Genomic DNA, 6,450 nt, shown 5'->3' with positions numbered 1-6,450 from the left:
CAGCCTAAGAGACCACAACCTAAACACCCAAGTGCTAAGGATGAGAACATTCCTCCTCCTCAGTCTTCGCAACTTCCTACTAAGACTAGACGAAATCGTTCTGCACGTGAACGCCGGCGAAAGCGTCGTCTTAGAGCTCAAACTTTGCAATCTCCAAAAACACCTTCAACAAGCATTATTCCATTTTCTCCTCAGCCGGACATTGAGCCTTAATCTCCTAAACATAAGATGCATGATGATCTTGATCCTGTGCGAGTTAAAGATCCTTTTTTTATAAATCTTGATGATGATATAGATGAAAATGTTATTCATGATGAAAATGTTACTCCTCTTGCTTCTGATAGTGAATATGAACTTGTTGATGTTGATAACCATTTATCTAATGAATTTTCTAAAGCACTTATCCTAGCTCCTAGACAAGAACAATGTGGCTCAGAACATGAACATAGCCCTTGTTTGGATCTTGTGATAGCTCCATCTGCTGTGTTGGATGTTCCTCCTCTAGCGTGTTCCCTGCCTTCCCGAAACATTGATCAGCAAGATCGGGGGGTAGATGACATGCTAGACTAGTTACATTAGCATAGCAGATTCTCTCCCCCTCTCTTTTGTTACTTCTTCTATATGTTATTCTCATTTTTCTATTTGTTGTCCTTGGTGTTGTCTACTTGAGGACGATGCAAAGCATTGAGATCTCTCGGTCTCTCTCATGTTGACTCAAAAGACACATGTGTTCCCTTCTTCTAGGTGACCTTCCTTGATTGGAGAATGAAGAACAATTATGCATACATACATATGATATATATACATGACTTATCATATAGCATACTGACCCCGAGGAAAGCGAAGTCACCTCGTGCTTTGTGTTTTGTGTCTATTATCCTTGGGTTTATCTCACACTTGGGGGCTAAATCCTTGCGATAACGTGCTCCTTTCTCATTTCTTATGTGTATCACTACGTTAAAACAATCACCCCCGGTGAGGCGTGTACGATCGCTTTAACGTAGGGGGGTATACATACCGTTCATATCTTTTCAAGATACTTGAAAATTTCTTGGTAAATTTAACCTTGCCTTGAAAATTTTTGATATCTTTCTTGCATGACTCATAGTGAGGGAATCTTACTACTGACAGTCATGGTTCTCCCTTGTGATCTTCCCTTTTACTTTGTCAATCGAAGTCGTAAGATCCTTAGTCCACTGGGGGCTTGGTGTATCTTGCCTCCTTGACGTGGTGAAAGTCTTTCAATGTTGTTTCCTTGTACTTTACCGGAAGTATGAGCGTACATACTCCCGCTAAAGTGGGGGCTAAATGTAGCATCCTAAAATTGCAACACTTGCAATTTCGACTGCATTTCGGTCTTCACGATGGTGACGCAACACGCAACCTGAATGGAGACCCTGAAACTTGCTCACGACACTGAAAACTGCATTTTCTAGCACCCTGGCCTGAACCTCCTTGCACCCTGCTGTCTCGGGAGGTGGGACCAGAGCGCCCAGCGCCCTGGTCCTTCCTCGGGTCTTTTTGTTTGCAATTTGGAAATTAACTTTCCCTGGTCGGCCTAAGGTCAGGAAAATCAGTCTATCAGCCCTAAATGACAAGTATATAAACTACATTTTTCTCTCTCATTTGGCATGAAGAGGATATGTGTACAAAAGCGTGGAAATTATACTCAAGCATTCAAGCATTCAAGCATTCCTTCTAAGTCTCCACTCAAGGCTAAGTGTTGCATTCAAGACAAGGATTCAACCATTGAAGAGGAGATCACATACAACATATTACTACAACATACAACATACAACATCTAAACCTTCGCACATAAGGATACCAACATCCTTAGAACAAGGTATTAGTACTTGTTTTATAGTCATTTACATTTATAGCACTTGCTCATTTCTTGGTTAATTCCAAAACCAGGGTTTGACCTAAAGGCAAACCCCTAATCCCTAACCCCCCAATCGTCTTCGCTTTTCTGTGTGTAGGTTGCAGGTACGCGGCTGAAATTGAAGATCTAGAATCCTTGTGCAGAGACGAACAGATCCCCCTTCGTTTCGTAGATTTTTCGGAGGACCGTGGCGCCGGGCGCCATCGTCCCGACAACTTTTGCTCAAATTTGTAGGACAGCGCCGTATCGACATTTTACTGCTAATTCTAGGTCCGCAACTTCATCCTATAACTCGAACTCAGTTTATAAGCGAATCTTTATGACTTTCTATGCATGCTTAGCTTAATTTCCTTAACAACATTGTTTACAAAAGAGGGTAGCCTTGCTTTCCTAACCCTTGAAATTCATTTAGCATCCAATCTTGCATTGCGTGGGATTGGATCTTATGAGTTTCAACACCTCTTTTGAATGTAAAGTCTCTCCCCTAAGTGAAAACCATCGAATCCTAGCAAACCTCCCTTCTCTCTCCTCGGAGTTGGAAGAGGGGAGAACAACTAGGGTTTGACCACAATTTTCCGCTTTACAAGAGCAGCCTCAGGGATTTGTGCAGGACAGTTCTTTGGTTTGCAGACTTTAGCGTTCATTGTATGGTCTCAAGAAGGCCCCTCGAGCTTGGTATGAGAAGATGGACTCCTTCTTACTCTCCACTGGTTTCACACATTTTCATTCCAATCACACAGTATACATTCAGCTTCTTGAGGGTGAGATCCAGATTCTTGTGCTATATTTTGATGATCTCCTCATCACAGGTAGCTCATCCTCTATGATTCAACATGTTCAGCGAGCTTTGATGGATCAGTTTGAGATGAGGTCTTTTGCACTATTTTCTTGGTCTTCAGGTGATTCAGTCTTCTGATGGGATCTTCATTTACCAGCAGAAGTATGCTCTTGACATGCTTCAGTGCTTTGGAATGGTTGAGTGCAAGCCTGCTCTCACTCCTTTTCAGTCAGGGGTTGTTTTGATTACTACTTGCTCCACTCCTTCAGTAGATTCTACACTTTACAGGTAGTTGGTTGGCAGTTTGTTGTACCTGACACACACTTGTCCTGATCTTTCCTTTGCGGTTGGCCTTGTCTCTTGATTCTCCCATGATCCTCATGAGAGTCATTAGCAACCTGCCAAACGTATTCAGGGCTCTATTTCTCATGGAATTCACTACACATTAGGCGAACCTCACATTGTTGGCTACACTGACTCAGATTGGGCCGGTGATGTCAATGATCGGAAGTCTACTTCTGGCTTTGTTTTGTGTCTTGGCTCTGGTCCTATCACATTGTCTTGTAAGAAGCAGACTGCTCATGCATTATCCTCTACAGAGGCTGAGTACTAAGCTCCTGCGCTCGCCAGTCAAGAGACCTTATGGCTTTGACAGTTGATAACTATGTTTGGTTTTCCTCCTAATAGTCCCACTATTCTTTGGTGTGACAATCAAAGTGCTATTCACATTTCTCACAACTCGGTAGAGCATCAGCAAATGAAGTACATTGAGCTTCACATGCATTTCATTTGCCAATTAATTTAGGATGGTTCTCTCATTCTGGAGTACATTCCCTCTGTCGAGCAGGTTGCAGACATCTTCACGAAACCTTTTGCATCACCATGATATCTTCAGTTGAGCTCTATGCTTGGGGTGAAGGAAGTTGTCCTTGGGGGGTCTTTATGAGGCCTTCCTTCTTATTTCTTTCAGCATGTTCTTTTATCTCTTTTTGGAGAGGAGTTTTTTCCCACTAGGTTTTCTCCTTTTTCTCCATTTCATAGAGATTTCATTGTATTTGGGTACCTAATTAGGCATTGTTGTCGGGACCCATCTTTCCTACTTTCAGTAGTTGTTCTAGATTTTAGCTTCTCCCTATTTAGAGTAATCAGGTCTTTACTTGATTAATTAAATGACATTTGTTTAATTAATTAAGTTCCCCTTTATCTCTTTTACACTTAAGCTAACATTAGGTGCATAATAATTAATTATTTTATTAATTATTATGTGCAAGCCTATGGTTTTCCCTTTAGGATTTCTTGACCTATTAGAGGTTGAATTCTTTTCTTTGTATCATTATTCTATTACAGATTTTTGTGAATATTGAGCTCTCATCTTTTTAAGCATTTTCTGTGTATTTGGTTTTTCTCTGTTGCTTCCTTGCTTCTCCTTGTAACAGGTTTATTTAGCTTGCAGAGATCATTTGGGCTCCTATGGTGTTATATTTCTCAACTCTCACAGTTCAAGCAGTTCACCGGAGTGGAAGAAAAGATGTCACCTAGAAGGACAAACCCCTGGAGGGTGGAGCAGATGAAGGAAGACTTAAAGAATGAAGTGAGGAACGAAATCCGAAATGCTTTGGCTAGTTTGCATAGGAACCCTAAATTTGAGGATGAATATGAAGAAGTCGGCGAAGAGCTTGAAGAAGCTAAAAGACCAGAAGATGAAAGAGAGGAAAGATTCCTAAGAGTAGTGGTGCAAGCGAGTAAAGTTCATAAAGTTGAAGTTTCCAACTTTTTCAGAACACTGAACCAGGAGGATCTGATCGATTGGATCGGAGAGTTGGAGGACTACTTTGAGTTTCAGGATGTCAAGGACCCATAGAGAGTCTAGTTGGCATAAACTAAGTTGAAACGGAATGTTGCCTTATGGTGGAAAGAATTGCAGAAAGACAAAGTAGAGAATGGTGAATTGAAGATCACCCGGTTGAGACATATGGTTGCAAGATTGAAGGCCAAGCTCATATTGGGAGACTATGAATTGGAGTTGTTCAATAATTTGCAGAACTTGAAATAAAGAAACATGACTGTGAACGAATATACTGAGGAATTCTACAAGGTGGTTATTAGATTTGGACATAGAGAGGCGGACAGAGAGAATGTGACGAGGTACATAAATGGACTTTCTTTTAACATTCAGGATGAGATGAGTATGTTGAGGGTTTCCACAATTGAGGAAGCTTACCAGTATGCTTTGAAGGCTGAGGAGAAGATGAGAAGAAGACAACCGAATAGAGGGAAGGAGAAATTCAAGGGACCAGTGAGTACAGAGAAGCAGAAAGTGGTTGAGGAAGATGAATCAAAACCTAAGTGGAGTAAAGAACCAGAACATAAATCTGAGAGGAAAGGCAGTAGCAGTACCGGTAGAGATTTTCTTGGCAAATTTTACAAGTGTGGAGAAAACGGACATAGATTCTATGAACGTAAGTAGGGAATGGTAAGAAGTTGTGTTGCAAATGAGCAACCAGAAGGTGAAGGTATCAGATATGCCTATGCACTGGAGCAAGGAGAATCCCTTATATTCAGAAGAAAGGATATCATATCTACTCAGAGGAAGAGTCTTTTCCAAACTATGTGTAAATCAGGTGGTAAGTGTTGCAAGGTTATTGTAGATAGTGGAAGTACTAATAGTTTGGTATCTGAGGAGATAGTTGAATTTTAATATTGGGCCTTCCAGGGATGAGGTTTTGTGTGATGATGTGTCTATGAGTGCTTGTCATGTCTTGTTGGGAAAACCTTGGTAGTTTGATAGAGGAGATATTTTTGACTGTAGAAGAAACCTAGTCACTATTGAGAAGGATGGGTAGAAGTTCACATTGATTTATTTGAAGGAAAAAGAGAAGTAGGTGAAGAATCTGAGTCTTGAGAAAAGTTGCAGTACTAAGAAACTGCTGGCAGAGGTTATACCGAAATGTGACTTGAAGAAAGATCTGATAGAACTGGTTGCAAAGGTTATACTGGAGGGTGACATGAGTTTTCAAAAGGATCTGACAGATGAGCCTAATGGATAAATGGAACCAGATGATAGAGAGATTATGGTGACAAACCGAATGAAGTCTTGTGGCAGAAGCAAATAAGACTTGCTGAAGAGAGAGAGAAGTAAACAAAGACAGTATGCATATCTGAAGCAAAGGAAGAGAAACAAAGAGACTCAGAGGTTAGAGAAGTCGATTGAGGTACTGGAGGAGCTAAAGCAGAGGTTGGGAGATAAAGACGATGTTTGGATCAGAAATGAGGATGGGGTCTTTATTCTAAATCCTTTTAGATTTTCATGAGTTGCCTCTCATGGAACATATTTTTCTACCTGGGTTGTCTAATGTAGGAGCATCTCTAGTCGATGAGCAATCTTGCATCAACCAAAATATTTCCTTTCAATTTTGTTCTTGTTTAGTTCATTGTCCAGTTTTTTGTGTTCTTAATGGTTGGTACTAGTAGTTGCTTTCTATTCATGGCAGATCTTCTTTTCGGTTTCCAGGCTAGTTCATGTGCTTAATTCCATATTTTTTAGTTCATTTGGGTTCTTTTCCGGTTAGTTATCGCTTCCGGTTGATTATTTCTGGGTTTCAGGATATTTCTTGTGCTTACCAGTTGGTTTTTCTTCTTTACTGGTGCAATTCTTGGCATGTGGATCTATTTTGGATCTTGTCCGATGTTCTTTGGCATGTGGCTGACCTTCCTACCGAACTGCACCTCTTGGTTGTTATTTTCCAGAAAGATTTCTTTAATTCTTAGGGCTGATCTAATTACATGTTTC

Source organism: Cryptomeria japonica, chromosome 3 (assembly GCF_030272615.1).
Source record: "Cryptomeria japonica chromosome 3, Sugi_1.0, whole genome shotgun sequence".
Lineage (NCBI taxonomy): Eukaryota > Viridiplantae > Streptophyta > Pinopsida > Cupressales > Cupressaceae > Cryptomeria > Cryptomeria japonica.
This window is presented reverse-complemented; position numbering follows the sequence as displayed.